Source organism: Eptatretus burgeri, chromosome 3 (assembly GCF_056783735.1).
Source record: "Eptatretus burgeri isolate ZD-2024b chromosome 3, Ebu_testis_v1, whole genome shotgun sequence".
Classification (NCBI taxonomy): Eukaryota; Metazoa; Chordata; class Myxini; order Myxiniformes; family Myxinidae; genus Eptatretus; species Eptatretus burgeri.
In genome coordinates, this window is record NC_140963.1 from 91,128,920 (window position 1) to 91,146,239 (window position 17,320).

Below are 17,320 nucleotides of genomic sequence, written 5' to 3' on the forward strand. Positions count from 1 at the left end.
TCACTTACCTTGGCAGTGATATTCATGTCTCTGTTGGCTGTGAGCCAGAGGTCAATAGATGTCTGGGTCAGGCCTGGGGAGTCATTGATTCACTAGATAATGCGGTGTGGCGCTGCCGATACCTGTGCGGGAGGACGAAAGTCCGAGTCTTCAGGTCCTTGGTGCTTCCAGTCTTGCTCTATGGATGTGAGACTTGGACTCTGACCAAGGATCTGAGATGGACACTTAATTCCTTTGGTGCCAGGTCTCTTCGGAGAATCCTTGGCTATCGCTGTTCGGACTTTGTGTCCAACGAGCGGTTGCAGAGGGAGACTTAAATGAGATTTGTTACCTGCATAGTCCGTGAGCGTCAGCTGCGGCTGTATGAGCATGTGGCTCGTTTTCCTGACGCTGATCCTGCTTACCAGATTCTCTCCACGAGGGAGTCTTGTGGGTGGAGAGCCAATGGGCCGACGACATGCCTCATGGTTGCAGCAGGTTGATCGGCATCTAAAGGAGATGGGGATGGGCCAGGCATCTGCCTGGGGGATGGCCAGACAGAGGCCCCTGGAGTACCGGCGGAAAGTGGACGCAGCGACGCGCTGCTCTGGCACATGCTCCCATACCTGACCTGGCCTATGGCGTCACAATTTTCACACATTATGTCATGTTAAGTTGATCATGTCTGCCAAGTTTCACATCAATCGATGGAACGGTTTTGAAGAAGAGGATTGTATCAAGGGGTTCACCTTTAATTCAACACAGTGGCAAAGCAACTTCACCGACGATGTCGTCCTGTACAATTTTTTTGCAGCATGGGTCATCGATCATAACCTAGCAATAATCAAATCGATAGCATTTGCGGTTTCAAAGATGAAGAATTTTGAAGTTTTCGCTTAAATCCAAGCTGGTTGTCATGGTGATTACAAAATCAAAATTTGGAAAAAAAATAAGGCATTCCCATTTCCCCAACATGGCATGGGAAGCTTCAACTTTATTGGAGCAGAAGTTCTGGAGAAATAGCGTGTTTTAGGTTACACCAATATGTAAAAGTACTCCAATATGGTGTAACCTATGCCATCATCAATTTTTATCAATTTCGTTTTATTTGTCATTGCCAAACCATGTGTCCGATTGAAATGAAATTTCATATTCAAGTTCTTATTGTGGTATAGATGACAAAAAAAAGTTTCATGTCAATCGGACAAATTTGTTTTTTTAACCTCAACGTGGCTGGCAAATTGCTTCACCGATGGTCTCCAATTTTTCTGCAGCATGGGTAGTCGACCATAACCTGACAATAAGCGAATCAATAGCATTTGCGATTTTGGAGAAAAAAATCAAGCTGGTTGCCATGGTGATTGCAAAATCAAAACTCGGAAACAATATGCATCAGTTCCCATTATCCCAAACATTCCTGTGAAGATTAAACTTAATCGGAGCAGCATGCTGACGCTACAGCTTCCACAAAAATTTGGCGGAAAGAATAATAATAAAATACCAATAACAATAGGAGACCAAGCATTTGTACAGTGTGCTTGGTCCCCTAATAAATTGCTCAGATGACTTGAATGGAGGAATGGGAAAAAGAAACATACAGTGCCAACAGAAAGTCTGCACCCCCTTTCAAAGTTTTCACCTTTTGTTGCTTTATAGCCTGCAATTAAATTGCAATAAATCAGACTTTTTCCACCTGTATTTACACCTCGTAACCCACAACTTCCAAGTGAAAAACAAATTTCAGGAAATTTATTGGTGTCCACCCCCTTTATAATAGCAATTGTAAATTAGCTCAGGTGTAACCAATCACCTTCAAAATCACACACCAACTTAATTGACCTCCACCTGTGTTAAGTTGTGATGATTCTGATTATTTTAGAATAAAATCAGCTGTTTCTGAAGGTTTCCTCTGCTGGGGAGGGTATTTCACAGCAAAGGCTCAACCATGAGCACCAAGGAGCTTTCAAAAGACCACCGGGATAAAGTTATGAAAGGTACATATCAGGGGATTGGTATAAAAATATTTCAAAGGCCTTCAATATCCCTTGGAGCACAGTCAAGACAATCATTAAGAAGTGGAAGGCATATGGTACCACCAAGACCCTGCCTCGATCAGGCCGGCTCTTCAAACTGGATGATCAAACAAGATGGAGACTGATCAGATAGGCCACCAAGAGGCCAATGGAAACTTTGAAAAACCAACATGCATTTATTGTAAAGAGTTGTCACTGTGTGCACGTGACAACAATATCCCAAGCACTCCACAAGTCTGGCCTGTATGGTAGGGCGGCAAGAAGGAAAATATTACTCAAACAAGAAAAAGAGCAATCAGAGATTGCACACCGCTCGCCAGGATTTCTTTTGAGTGGTGTATATTATGGGTTTTAGGGTAAATCCAAAATGGCTACCAAACCATGTGACCTATGACATCATATGTGACCCTTTTGTTCCTCATGGATACGTGGTCATATGTGTAAAGTTTCGCCTTGATTTGTTCAGCCATTTCAGAGATTTTTGAAGCTTTTTTTTTTTTTAACAACGTGGCTGCCGAATCACGTTACCAATGACGTCATTTAAAAAAAAATTGTTAGATCTTTAGAATTTAGAATTTAGAAGAAGATGTTAGAATTTATTCCTCAATGACCTTCAAAAATTTTCATACTGGTTGGTTGTAATCTTCTACTTATGCAATTATGACGTCATAACAAAGGCATATATGTCGTCATAAAAATATTACACTCATTACACATGAGGAGTACTTGCTATGTGCCAAGTTTCAAGTTTTTCCGTTTTCCAACAGGGCTGCCACACCATGTGACCTATGATGTCATAATTATCATGAAAACATTCTATATGAGTAGTCTCACCAAATGCTGAAAATTTAGTCTCAATCCGCCAAGTGGTTGCGGAGAAAAACACGAAAGCGCTGTGCAGACAAACAAACAGACACACAAACAAACAAACAAATGGACCCAGATGCAATACCCTCTCCTTCAGCAAGGGTAAAACGCCAACTTTGAGTCCTGTTTGAAGAATGAAAAAAGACCACTCTGAAGATTCTGAAGCCATGTTGCAAAAAGTTTTGTGGTGTGACAAAACTGAGAAGGAACTTTTTGGCCTAAATGCAAAACGTTACGTTTGGCACAAATGCAACACAACACATCACCAAAAGAACAACATCCCGACTGTGAAGCATGGTGGTGGCAGCATCATGTTATAGGGATGTTTCTCATCAGTAGGGACTGGAACACTTGTCACGATAGAAGGAGCCAAAATACAGAAAAATTTGAGGGGAAAGCCTGCTGCCATCTGCAAGAAAGCTGAAATTAGGACGGAAGTTCACCTTTCAGCATGACAACGACCTAAAGTATACAGCCAAAGCTACACTGGAGTGGCTGAGGAATAAAGAGATAAATGTCCTTGAGTGGCCCAGTCAGAGCCCCATCCTAAATTCAATAAAAAATCTGTGTCATGACTTAAAGATTGCTGTCCATCAACACTCCCCATGGAATTTGACTGAGCTTGAACAGAATTGTACAGAAGAATGTGAAAATATTGCCCAATCAAGGTGTACAAAGTTGGTAAAGACCTATCTCAACAGACTCACAGCTGTAATTGCTGTCAAAGTTGCTTCCACCAACTATTAACTCGGGAGGGGGGGGGGGTGGACACTTATCCAACCAAGATATTCTAGTTTTGCATTTTTAATAAATTTTCTGAAATTTGTAGAATTTTTTTTTTCACTTGGAGGTTTTGGGTTACGATGTGTAAATAAAGGTAGAAAAAGTCTGATTTAATGCAATTTAATTCCAGGCTATGAGGCAATAAAAGATGAAAAATGTTGAAGTTGGTGGAGACTTTCGATTGGCACTGCACACACAAATGTTTTATTAGGGGTTTCTAAACATTTCCTGGAATTATACGAATCACAATAAATACAGAATTAGAAATCGAAGTCATAATTGTCCGCCCAACGCGCATTGCAATGAACTGGGAACAGCAGGATTTATGTGAACGGAATAAGATGTTGAATGGCGATATACTTATTGAATTATGTGGGAGTGGTGGTTGGGGAGGGGGGTGGGGGGAAGAGGAGGTTGGAGGGAATTGGTGGAAAGGATTGGGGGAAGAGAATAAGAGGAGTGAAATGAAGAGGAATGGATGGATAAATGAGAAAGGGTCTGGGGTGGTGAAGAGTAAACACAATAATCCAACTTCTTTTGCTTATGTAATATTTATGTGGCCCCTTGGACTCTAAATAAAATACTTGATTGTAGTTTACAGTCATATTTTACTTGATGAGAGAACAACTTGTATTGTTTCACTGGCTTGATGTCGTTTATTACAATTCCCTTTTAAGGGTGACATAAATACCGTAGAAAATGATGTTATGTATATAACTTGTTTGAATGCTTAGATTTGTCCTTACCTTGCTGAAGGTGCTCATTCAGATGCTCAGGGCTAAATAATGACCCTACGTTTAAGCTTAGAATGCAATGTAGTGAGGAAATGGGAGGAAGGTGGGGGATGGGGGTGGGGGGAGGGGGAGGAGGGGTTAGGAGTGAAATATCTGCCTGATTGCAAGCAGTTGTGAAGACAGTAAAGCTGTATCATGATAATTACTCAGCCTTTAGCAAAAAGTGAACAAATTCTGAAATGAAATCTACTTGATTACAGAGCCACCTGGTTTAACTGATTATAGCTCGAGCTGTGAATAGCCATGATGTGTACAAATTATTAGTACTGTCTCAATGTCTTTGTCCAGAGCCACCAGGATAGACAAAATCTTCTATTTCTCATATTTAGACTATCATTATCCAATTAACCTGCGAAATATTGTCAATGTACTGTGACATGTGGGTTGCTTGTGCTGCATTCATTTATTCATTGTGTAAGGTTTATTACCCCACACGTGTGAAGAGAAAAGCAGGGTTAAGCAATTGATTCACTTTGTCTGCCTGTCTGTTTCTGTCTCCACAAACGTCAGTTTATGATCGAGGAACAACTTCATTTCATGTGAATGTTCTATTTTTAAACATGAATTGGGGAACAAACCTGCAGTTTAGCAGTACTTTGGCTCTGAATTTGACCCGATCGCAAATGTGCAGAGAGGAGTGCGATAATTATTTTACTCTGTTTGCCTGCCTGGCAGTAAAATGAAATTGAAAATCATTCCAAACTGGAAACTTACTAATTTGGCAACGTTATAAAGGACACAAACACCGGGTACGAATAACTAATGTAACTTGTTAAAGAAGGTGGTGTAAAAGGCTTCAATGGTTGTAAACCTCAATGATCACCAAACTTGCGTGGCGAGCAAACCCCCGCGTGTGCCTGCAGCGATGCCGTTCGATGTGGACTCGCCGCGGCTGGTGCAAAGATGGCGTCGCTTCGGGGATGAAGGTGAGGCGATGTTATTCAAGTTGGTCTATTGGGGGAGATGCGGTTTAGGAGATGTGGAGATGTCGTTGTTATGAAGGCGGTGTGGAGAGGGTGTTTTGTGGTTGATGTGGTGGTTGGTGGGTGGCATGGAGAAGGTGGTTTGTGGTTGGTGTGGTGGAGAAGGTGGTTGGTGGGTGGCGTGGTGGAGAAGGTGGTTGGTGGTTGGCGTTGTGGTTGGTCCAAAATAACGATAGTAAAGAAAAACGGCTAACTCAAAGATCACAGCCCTGTCCACACGGATAATCCCCATTAAACAACGGTGGGGAAATCTAACTGAACATGGACTTATCGGCATAACTGAACAAAGGACCTTTATGGTGTTCTTCGAATTTTCACAACCGTAACAATATATATATATATATATATATATATATATATATATATATATATATATATATATATATATATATATATATATATATATATATATACACACAAATATATTGTTATGGAAATGGCCCTTATGGGACTACTAAATATAGGATTAGCTCAGATCCCCCTTTAAATGCCTGTTTAGCTAGGTTGTTTGGTAAAGTGTGCGTTATATGTGTGTCGGGAGGTGTAAGAGACTGTTTTTATGTTCGTACAGTGGTGGTGAAACAAGGGCTCCCTCTTATTCCGACCCCATCCCGGGATAGGGCCCTCCCAGTCGGCTGAGTTGTGGCCTGGAGAGAGGGTGTGGCAAAGCGGAGGAAGTGACGCGAAGGGGCGGAGCATTTGGTCGGTTTGGCTGAGAAAGGCGTGCTCGTGAAACGAGATAGAAAGCGAGGACTTCAGGTTCAGGTCCGGTTTGATAGTTTTGGAGAACGGTCGCTGAGGAGAGGGTGCTCATGTTTTCGAAGCGAGCGAACGTAAGAGAGGCGGCCTGCACGTGGAGTTGATGATCGACTCGTGTGGGGAGGTGGTCGACAGGTTCGGCCTGCGTCTGGGCGCGGAGCCTCCGTGCTTGCTCACCTCATGGCTCGACATGTTTGGCGATCCGCCTGCGGAGTTCGGCACCTCAACTTTGGCCTTGTCTGGAGAACAGGCCAGGCCTGGATTTGTGTGCTGGACCATGCGAGAGATCAGCTGAGGCCCATCGTCGACCTTACGCGGGGTCAGAGGGCGCGGAGACGGCATGCAGTGCAAAAGGGCAAAGGGAGGACGAGCTCCATTTCGCCACTCGGCACGTTCGAGCGGGAGCTTGAATCCGTGGACATCCGCCTGTTGCGAGCGACATTCGTGCTTCTTGACACTGGCCTCTCATCCATGAGACCTCACCAAGTACTCTGTCTTGTCTTGCATGCATGCTGTTTGTCTTTGTCTGCACGTGTTGTATAAGGCATATTTCGGAAGGGACCCCCTCAAAACCTGTAGACTGTGGTTCCATAGTTAAGAACGGGTTGAGGATTGTTAATAAAACCATTGTCGTGAATTTTGCTTGTGTTGTGATCCGCGATGTACCCCAATAAATCTGGTTAATTCGTCTGAAGTTGCTGCTATAGATTAATTTGTGTCGCGTCGAGGAACGATCTGTTCGATTGGCATATAAAACCAAAATGGTTACAGACTGGCAGACAATGCTTGGCCTCTGACACAACCAGTCTGTAACCAGGGGTTCTATTTCCCCAACTGGCAAGGTACAAGGATTACGTTGGTATCGCGATTGAAGGCGCGTGACCCGAGACCTGTGCTGAGCCGGCCGGCGTTATAAACCCCGGAGACGGTGGTGGTGAGGGTGGCGCCTCGGACCGGGTGAGAACCCCGCTACCCCGGATCCGCAACTATATATATATATATATATATATATATATATATATATATATATACACACACACACACACACACACACACACACACACACACACACACACACACACACACACACACACACACACACACACACACACACACACACACACACACACACACACACACACACACACACACACACACACACACACATAGTGTTACGAATTTGGAATTCGATCGCACACAACATTCAGGTTCCTTTAGCTCAGTTATTTCGATAAGTGCATGTTCCAGAGACAGCTCACCTTCCATTGTTTAATGGGCAGAAATCGATTAAGTGCGCTGCGATTCAATTTAATAGTTAGGGAGCGATCACAACACAAAGGAAGCCGACCCTCCCCCTCTTCTGGGAAGAGGAATAAGAGCCCTCCCGTCCCATGATTCATGATGTAACCAACTCCCTCCCACCCGCGGTTGTGCGGGCACGAGGATATGAGTCACGCCGGGAGCGGGGGAGGGGCGGAGGAGGATAAGGAAGAGATTCTCTGCTTGGGAGAGAGCTTTTTGCTTTGGCTTGGCTTTTTAGCAGGCCTTCGGGTTCTGCTTGGCGCGGTTCGCTTTTTGGGCTCTGGCTTGGTTCATCGAAAGAGAGTTGAGCTGGTTGCTCAGCTCGAGCTTGTTGGTTGTTGTTCATCGAGAGAGGAGCGCCAGTTGCGAGAGTCGCGCGTGTTTTGCGCTCTACTTCGTCGTCCGGTTGGGCTGGCTCTTCTTAGTTTGTGGAGCTCTTTGTTCTCCGCTTGGTTCCCGGCTTAGTGCGACTCCTTGGCCTCATCTTGGAGGTGGTTCTTCGGGGAAGCGACGCATCGCCGGGAAGGATCAGCGCCTTGTCTGACCAGCACGTGTTCAGAAGCGCGAGAGGATTCGCTGGAGCTCAGGAAGGTCTCGGCTCATGGCGATTGGATCCAGCTCGCTCTCGCTGGAGCCCAGGTCCGAACAGCTTGAAGTCCACACGAGGTGGAGAGGTTTGAGATAGGTTCTGGGTTTCAGCTCATCTGTGCCTCCAAGTTGAAGTCCTTATTAAAGGCATCAGCCACCATTTCTTGGGTGTGTGTGCATACGAGTGTTTGTGGGCCCGTCTAATAAGTAGGAAACTGTTAAGTGGCTGTGTTGTATTTGCTTTACATTTCATAGTAGAACTCGGCTGTAGGTTTTTGCTCGTGTCCTGTCCCCTATCCCCATTCATTCATTGCTTGCATGCCTTTGTTCAAATAAATGTTCCCCATTGTTGAATGTCACCTGCTCGTTGCGTCCCTTCCTCACATTGACTGCCATGGAGCGTTCAGAATGTTAGCTGGCTGTTTTCAGCCGATAAAACGTACATCTGGTCCGACGGGCCTTGGCAATATATAACGGCTCAGCAATCGCATACGGAACGAGCTGCTTAAGCGGCTCGTTTTCGTGCAGGTCCCGTTGAGGTATAAACTCCTGGCATTTCTGTCCACGCGAATAGTTAGGTAGGTCGACAATTCGGCAATTGACCCTGTAGCGCGTGGACAGAAGAGTTGGCTGGTTTATGGTGTGGTTAACAACACCCGTAGCTGGGTATCGGCATTGATCCGGAAGCTCCGACTGGATTGCTCGTTCGGTGGGCGCGCGCGGCCGCAATTTGGATAAGGCGGTCGTTCACACGCCGAACGGGCGAGAATCCACAACTATATATATATATATATATATATATATATATATATATATATATATATATATATATATATATATATATATATATATATATGTATATATATATATATATGTGTGTATATATATATATATATATATATATATATATATATATATATATATATATATATATATATGTATATGTATATATGTGTGTGTATATATATATATATATATATATATATATATATATATATATATATATATATATATATATATATATATATTGTTGCGGATTCGCGCCCGTCGGCGTGCTGACGGCCACGTAACTCGAATCGCGGCACGTCGCCCACCGGACGGACAATCCAGTCGTGACCCTCTCGGACTAACGCCGGGAACCAGTCACGGGTGGACCTTTCGGTCTCACCGCGATCGAGCCAATCAGCCCCCGTGTGGGATAGGGTTGCTCGCCAAATTCGACCTACCTAAGTACCCACGCGGAGGGTAGACCGGGCGATCGCACCTCGCCGCAGGTCGACTTCGGACACGGGCCACTTAAGCGACCCGTTCCGTACTATCGGGATAACCGAGCGGTGTTATCGTCGACCTCGACGGTTCGATTAATTATCGGGCGTATTCAGCCCACTACCAACCCTTTACGTGAAGCAAGATGAGGATTCAAAGAAAGAAATGACGAAGCGAAGCGGGAAACAGTTCAGCACAAAGCACATTTATTCGCGACGAACGGAAAGCACACATTCAATTCCACCAAAAGCACACAGAAAAGACACAATGCAATTTACACAAAAAGCAAATGTAAAAGCGAAGACACAATGCAGAGCTAATACCGACTACCGAGCACACGGCAACACTTATACAATTCTACTTCACAGACGGCGCCGACAACACATACCCAAAACCAAGGAAAAAAAATACCCTCAAGGATGAGGCGGGCCTGAGGCCGAGACCGGGTCGGGCCTACCCGTCTGGTGATGAGACGCGGAGCGGCGATGGTGCCTCAACTCCGCGGGCCTCGCGGGCAGTGTCTGGTAGGGGGTGGGAAAGGGGCCCCCTTGGTCGCACTATCTCAGCGCGGGGGGGGAAACAGGAGGAGGTTGCTGATGCTCGGGGTATAGAGGATTCTTATTGTCCCGCGACGAGCGTCTCCACCTCGGCCAGGTCGCGCTGTCGGCCTCCCTGGGGTGCAGCTCCCTGCACGACGCGAGCACCCCCTCGTCTGCCCTCGCTGCCTCTCCACAGCTCCGTCCCCTCCGCTCCGACTCCAACGCACACGACGACCAGCTCCTTCTTGCCAACTCCACCGCCCGCGAAGTCTTAACTCTCTGATCTCGACTCTCCTCCTCTACTGACGAACACGGTCGCCTTTATAAGCCCCGTGGCTTCGCCTTCTCATCTTTGACCCCCTCCCTTCGACCTTTCACCTCGCTCCCCATTGGCCCGAGAAAAAGTGGGCGTGAATGCTTTTTGATCCATAAATTTGCATATATCGATCGCCCTCCAACGCCCTGGGGGCGGGGCCACCCGCCCCTCGCTCACCGATTGGACGGCAAAAAGTGGGCGTGTGTCGTTTTTGATCCGTTTTTGAAGCACAAAATCCGTGATTTTGTACACGCTGTTCGGCGCGCGCCCTGCACGAGTCCAACACCGGTACCCACAAGCGGCGCAAGAACGGTGGCGATGCGACGGTTGCGAGGTGTGACGTGAAGGTCGTGGCGGTTGTGGTGAAGCGGCGTTGTGGTTGGTGGTTGATGTTGTGGTTGTGGTGGTAATCATGGCGGTTGGTCCAAAATAAAGATAGCAAAAGAAAAACGGCTATCCTGAAGAGTCGCAGCACGCATAAATGACATGTATTCCCACTAGACAACGGGTTTGGGCCTAACTACACATGTACTTACCGAGATACCTCACCTAAGGGACCTGAATGGTGGTTTGCGAATTTGGTAACCACAACAATATATATATATATATATATATATATATATATATATATATATATATATATATATATATATATATATATATATATACATATATATATATATATTGTTACGGCTGTGGAAATTCGCAGAACACCATAAAGGTTCTTTCTTCAGTTATTCTGGGAAGTCTGTGTTCAGTTAGATTTCCCGACCGTTGTTTAATGGGAATTTATTCGTGTCACAGGGCTGTGATCCTTTGAAGTAGGTTTTTCTTTTTCTATCGTTATTTTGAACCAACCACATCTCTACCACCATTACAACAACCAACATCGCTCCCCTTAACCATGCCAACCACGCCACCAATGCCACAACCACGATCGCCAACCACCTAACCACCTTCGCCACGACGCCAGCTATCATTTCCCTTCTTCTCCACGGACACATTCCAACCATTTCTCCGCATTCAGTCAATAAACGCGAGCAAAAGGAAGGAACTTGAGGGCGCGCGGATTTTTCCCACCTAATATTCCCACCTGTTTCTCTGCACTTGGTGTGGGGGGAGGGCGAGGCAGATCATTCGCCATTGGTCGGTTCGTGGAATGAGGCGCTGGGAACGGAGGCACGCCCCTTTTCGAGAAGTTTCTCGAAGAAGCTCGAAGGGAGGCGGAGCCGAAAATGGGGAGGAGCGAAGCGCTGAGCCCCAGGAGATATAAGGCGGACAAGATACGAGCTTCGCGCGGGGTCTTTGTCTTTTGTCTTAGTCTTTTTTTCTTTCAAGCTGGTGTGGTTCAAGCTCGTGTGGATCGGGGCTTTGATGGTTTCGCCTTCTGGGGCGGACATCGAAGAGGTGCTGCCTTTCCCTCTGGGCGCAAAGTCGCGAGGGTTGTGCGTGGAGGACCAGCTCTGCCGCACAGTCGGCAGGAGAGTGCCGGAGAGAGCTCACCGACCGTCGCACCACAAGGGTGCAGGTAACCAGCGTCGGTCTTGTGGGACCCATTCGGTCAGCCAAGTCCCACGCCATAAAGGCCCACAGGCCCAGTCTGACCCCTCTGTCTGTGGGGGTGGTCTTTTCTCTTCTTTTGTCTGAATGATGTGGCGCCGTGTCCATAAGTAAAACTGCTTAAGTGCCAGTAAATGAGTATTGCTTTTATTCGGTCGTAGTACTTTCCCTTGCTTTTGTTTGCCTTGCTTGTGTCTCTGTCCTCGTCCCGTGTATGCTTTTCTGTATACGTGTTTGATTGTTCCATTGCATCATTGTATACGTGTTTCATTATAATAAATGTGCTTTGTGTGAATGTACCCCATTCGTCGCGTCCTCCTTTCACCACATTGAAATGCCATCTTGCATTGCGGAATAAATAGTTGGGTTTTAAATACCCGTTAAATAGAATCGGATCCGGGGAGGTCGGGCGATAATACCCACTCGGTTATCACTGCAGAACGGAACGGAGGGCGTACGCGGTTTGTGTCCAAGCCGACCTGCGCCGAGGTATTGTCTCCCGGTTAGCTATCCACACGGGTACTTAGGTATATCGAGATTCGGCAATTGACCCTATCCTGCACGGGTAGAAAATTGGCTCGGCCGTGGTGGGGTTGAAGACCCACCCGTGACAGGGTTCCGGCGTTGCTCCGGAAGTTCATGACTGAATTGTCCGTCCGGTGGGCGAGCTGCTACTATTAGTGGAAAGCGGCAGTTCGCACGCCGGTGGGCGCGAATTCGTAACAACATATATGTATATATGTACATATATGTATGGACTGACGGACTGGTACAGGTGGGTTTTGAATTAGTGTTAGAAGAACCCGTGGCTCAGGACAACACCTTGCAGGAAGACCCTTCCCTACAATCAAACCCAGAGGTAGTTTTGGTGGTGGCAACGGCGGTGTGTGTGTGTGTATATATATATATATATATATATATATATATATATATATATATATATATATATATATATATATATATATATATATATATATATATATATATATATATATATATATATATATATATATATATATATATTGTTACGGCTCTGGAAACCATTTGCATTGAACATACAGATGTCCCAAAAGTCAGTTATGTCGTTAAGTATGTGTGTAGTCAGATCCCCTTCCTTTTGTCTCATGGGAGAATCAAAGGCGTGCGTTGCGATTAATTTAATAAGGTTGTTACATCTAACAAGACATCTAACAGCCATCCCATCTGCATGACCCCTCGGCCCATCACGATCCACCACCAACCAGCTGCCTTCTTGCACCCTGACGTGCCAAGGCAAGATCTCCCGGTTCCGGTTTCTCGGCTCCAACAAACGTTGTAACTCTTTCACAATGACCTTTTTGCAACGTTGATACTGTTACTTGTCAAGTATTAACCCGCGTGGAAGAGTGGCTGGGGTTTCCCGGCAGGGACCGAGGCCCCTTCCCAGAAAGGCGGGCCATAGGACCCTGTCCAATCAAAGGCGGACAGCGAGGTGTGTTTCACCAAGGGCCCTTCCCCATTGAGGGAGGTCGATAAATCCCCGAGCACTCTCTGAGTGTCGAGTTTTGGTGGGTTTTTGCTGTCACGAAAGGGGTTTTTGCTGTTTTGAAGGGGTTACGAAGGCTGTTACGATGGGGGTGGTAACAGTGGTTGTTATGAGGGCTGTCACGAGGGTTGAGCAGAAGGTCGTTGAGGAGGCGTATGTCTCTGCTGCCCCTCTACAAGTAAGGAAAGAGCGACCCTGACCCCCCTCCGTGGACCCCCGCTATTCACCACCTGAGCTCCGCCACGAACCACGAATCCCACTCGTGCGACTGGGGACCAAACCAGCGACCATTGTCAGGTGCCGCAGCATGGAGTACCCCCTTTCTCCGACGGCCAGGTACCCATCCGAACTCTGACCCCTCGCTTGTCTCTCTCCTTGGCTGTGAGAGTCCAATAAAGAACTCTGGGTTTCTTTTCATTTGTGTGTGTGTCTGCGTGTGGGTCCGTCTTTCAGTTGAACTGAATAAGTGTTTTTGGATCATTGTGAATATTCCTTGCTTGCATATTCGTGTTAAGTCTTGCTTTGTGTCTTCATTTACTGTAAATAAATCATTACAGAAATGTTTCCAGTCCATTTCTGTCCCTTCTTGAATTGGTCCAGCATGGTTCGGATCTGAGTTTAGGCAGGGTTTTATACCCGATAATCCGTTCATCCCATCCGGCACGGCTTTGGCAGTTTCCGCTCGGCTGCAACCGAACCACAGTTCGTAGTCCGTAGTTGGAACTCTACCGCAGTCAGTAGAGTGACCCGGTTCGAGCAAGACGTGCTGAGGGCGTGGTTTCCCTGGTAGTCAAAATTGCGTAGTTAATAAGGTAAATTGGTCAGAGACAAATATACCCGACGCTATGTGGTTGAAATATTGGCGACCACAGTCGGTTCAGCGACTCGCCGTGAAACGGAATTATCCGGAGCGACGGCCTACAATTCCGGGGAGTCTGGTGAAGATGACGTAGCTTTCCCCACCTTGTGGTCATTCTCGCCACCGACCCCCGGCTCACAACAGCTTGGTGTCATGAGTGGGATACAAATCCCTCCGCCTCCATCGAAAATTTGTGGGGTTTGAATCCACAAAAGTTTGGTAGTTAGGAGTGAGTCGAACTCCACGCCTCCACAAAAAAATTTACGGGATTCGGACCAGGGGTGTGCTTGACAACCCCCCCTTTTCCCTCCAAATTAAGAACAGGATTTAAATTTTATTTAATTCTCAGTACGGACCGTGGTGGACCAAGACAGACTGGTACAGGTGGGTTTTGAATTAGTGTTAGAAGAACCCGTGGCTCAGGACAACACCTTGCAGGAAGACCCTTCCCTGCAATCAAACCCAGAGGTAGCTTTGGTGGTGGCAACGGCGGTGCATGAGCTCCCCCTGCACCAAATGCCCCTGATGGAGGACCGAACAATCCCTGTCGGATCCGCGCCCGATCGTGGCGGATCGGCTTCGCCGGGGTCATTTGACATGAGACAGATGTTGGAGATTCTAATGCAAAGAATGGATGCGAAAACACAAACAATGCAAAGAACGAATGCGAATATGAAAGAAATGAGAGGTGAAATGTAAAACATGAAAAACGAAACGAATGGAAATATGCGAATGGATTTACAAAACCAACAAAGGAGTGAAATACAAGCGCTAAATGGGAATATGCAAATGCTGAAAGCGGGTCAGGAGGCAATGAAGGCGGAGTTGCTAAAGGTGAAAGGCGAAATGCAGACCATGGACCGGAAAATGGCGGATGAGATTGGTACAGTACGTTGGGAAATGACTGAGGTGGAAGGTGTTTGGTCCGCAATGGAAATGTGTAAGGGAGAAATGATGGATAGGATAACGGCGGTTGAGCGAGAGGTGGATAAACTCGGACAGGGGATGAAGGAAATTAAAAAAGGACAAGGGCAATTAAAAACAGAGATTGGGAAAAACACGGCCGTGATACAAAATTTAAAACAAGGCCAGCAGGAAGCAAAGGGGGAATTGGAAGCCGTAAAGGAAGGGTGTAAAATGAGCCATGAGGAAATGATGGAAATGGTAAAAGAGATGGGACAGAAGGTCAAGATGGAGAGCCAGAATTGGGGGAGTGATTGAAGAAACACGAGGACGAGACATCCTGTTTTAGCATGGCAAAGGAAGAATTAACAGAGACATGAAGGGAAATAGAACAGGTAAAAGACGAATTAAATAAAGTGAAAGAGGAGCAGAAACAGATAGAGGGGAAGGTATGGGACATTAAAGTGGAGCTTGTGGAATGTCTTGAGACCCGATGTAAGGGGCAGGATGGCCTCCTTCAGGAACAGAGGGAGAGGATACGCTCCCTCGAAGCAGATCGTGACCAGGTGAGTCCAGTAAAGGTAAGGCTGGGCGCGGTGAAGCTGAGGTATGATGTGAAAGGGTACATGCCGAGTTTGGGGAGGGGCAGAGTCTCCGGGGTCTCTTGGCCTAACCCAGGCCTCCAGTATGATTGTGCCAGAGTGCGTGCAGAATGCGAGTGAGATGGCATGGTTGAGTGCACAAGATGGTGCGGGGCGCGCATCGACCCAGACGGGGTTGACAAATTGTCCGGGCGAGTGGCTTGGACTTTGCGGGGATAGAGCACCGCCGGAATCCAGAGGGTCCACCCCTCCATTTTCCCCACAAGGACCGGTGAGTGGGGCTCGGAACCCGAGAGGCCGGACAGTGCCGCTAGCTCCGTACAATGGAAAGATTGATCTGAGGAAGTATTTGGCCCAATTTGACCACGTGGCCAGGGGTAATGGCTGGAGCATGGACGAGAGTGGGATCCATCTCATAGCGGCGCTGCGTGGCGGCCGAGGTCCTGACCACAATGCCCCTGGGAGCAATAACGTTGGCAGGCCTCCATTCGGCCCTAAATAACCGATTTGCAATTGATCAGCAGAGCGAGCTTGTTAAAGCTCAGCTCAGTGGGCGAAAACGACAGCCCCATGAGAAAATGGGGGATTTGGCTTTACAATATTCGCCGCACAGTGGGGATCACACATGTGAACATGGCGGTGCCCTACCAGGAAGACCTTGCCCTGGATTATTTCATCCAGGCTCTTGCGGGCACCCACACTGTGGCCCTGCTGATGGCATTTCAGCCGGAAAACCTCCAGAAGGTGGCTGACGCTGCCGCCCAATGTAGGCAGCGAAGCCACTGGCTAGAAGGTCCGAGCGTCATGTGGTAGCTGTCCGGCAGGTGGGCCCCGTGGACAGCCGTTAGCCTGGAGCTGGGGTTGGTCTTGGCACCCAAGAGCTGGAGGGAATGGTCCACGACATGATCGACCACTGGTTGGCAGGGTTTGGACCATGGTTTGGACACGTGGTGGGCCATTGGTGAATACCCCAATTCGGAATGAGGGGGGTATAATTTGGAATACCGGAGGCATGCACCGTACCCGCTTAAGTGCTTTAACTGTGATCGGTTGGGCCACCTGTCGCGAGAGTGTAGGGCCCCATGCAGGGAGAGGCCCTGGCCCACTAGACCACCAACTCCGCCCGAACAGGCCGCCCTGAACAGACCCAACACCCCCCCCCCCCGCCGCCAGTCCCAGGGAAACTAACGAGTGCTGAACATATAGGGCTGTGTTCGGCAGAACCATATGGGAAAGAGCCCTCAGCGCTGCGACAGGTTATTTATTGTGGCCAAATTGGCACTGTCAGTTTGACAATTAGGTGCAAAATTGCCAGAGTTGCTGTAGACACCGTTGTGGACACAGGAGCAAGCGCCACGATCATCAGCCCTGTGGTCCTTAATTCAAGTGTAGACTGTTGGGATGAGATCCACCACAGTTAACTGTTGTGGGCTGGGGGTCGGTAGCGAGAACGACCACTAGGTGGGGAAAGCTACGTTGTCTCCACCAGACTCCCTGGAATTGTAGGCCGTCGCTCCGGATAATTCCGTGATGCGGCGGGTCGCTGAACTGACCGAGGTCGCCAATATTTCAACCGCGTAGCGTAGGGTCTATTTGTCTGTAACCAATTTACCTAATTAACTACGCGATTTCGACTACTGGGGAAACGACTCGGGTGGTGAA

At 47.3% G+C, this 17,320-nt stretch overlaps 1 protein-coding gene and 1 long non-coding RNA gene across 7 annotated transcripts in view; one reads left to right on the top strand and one right to left on the bottom strand.

The window, feature by feature from the left end:
- LOC147030439 (zinc finger protein 608-like) overlaps nt 1–17,320 on the top strand; it is a 231,390-nt gene that overhangs the window by 48,716 nt on the left and 165,354 nt on the right. The gene's annotated exons all lie outside the window — the stretch shown is intronic.
- LOC147030440 (uncharacterized) overlaps nt 1,562–17,320 on the bottom strand; it is a 24,738-nt gene continuing 8,979 nt past the window's right edge. The window contains exon 3 of the long non-coding RNA XR_015056365.1: nt 1,562–2,253. This is a non-coding gene — a long non-coding RNA (uncharacterized LOC147030440). The remainder of the gene's footprint in view (nt 2,254–17,320) is intronic.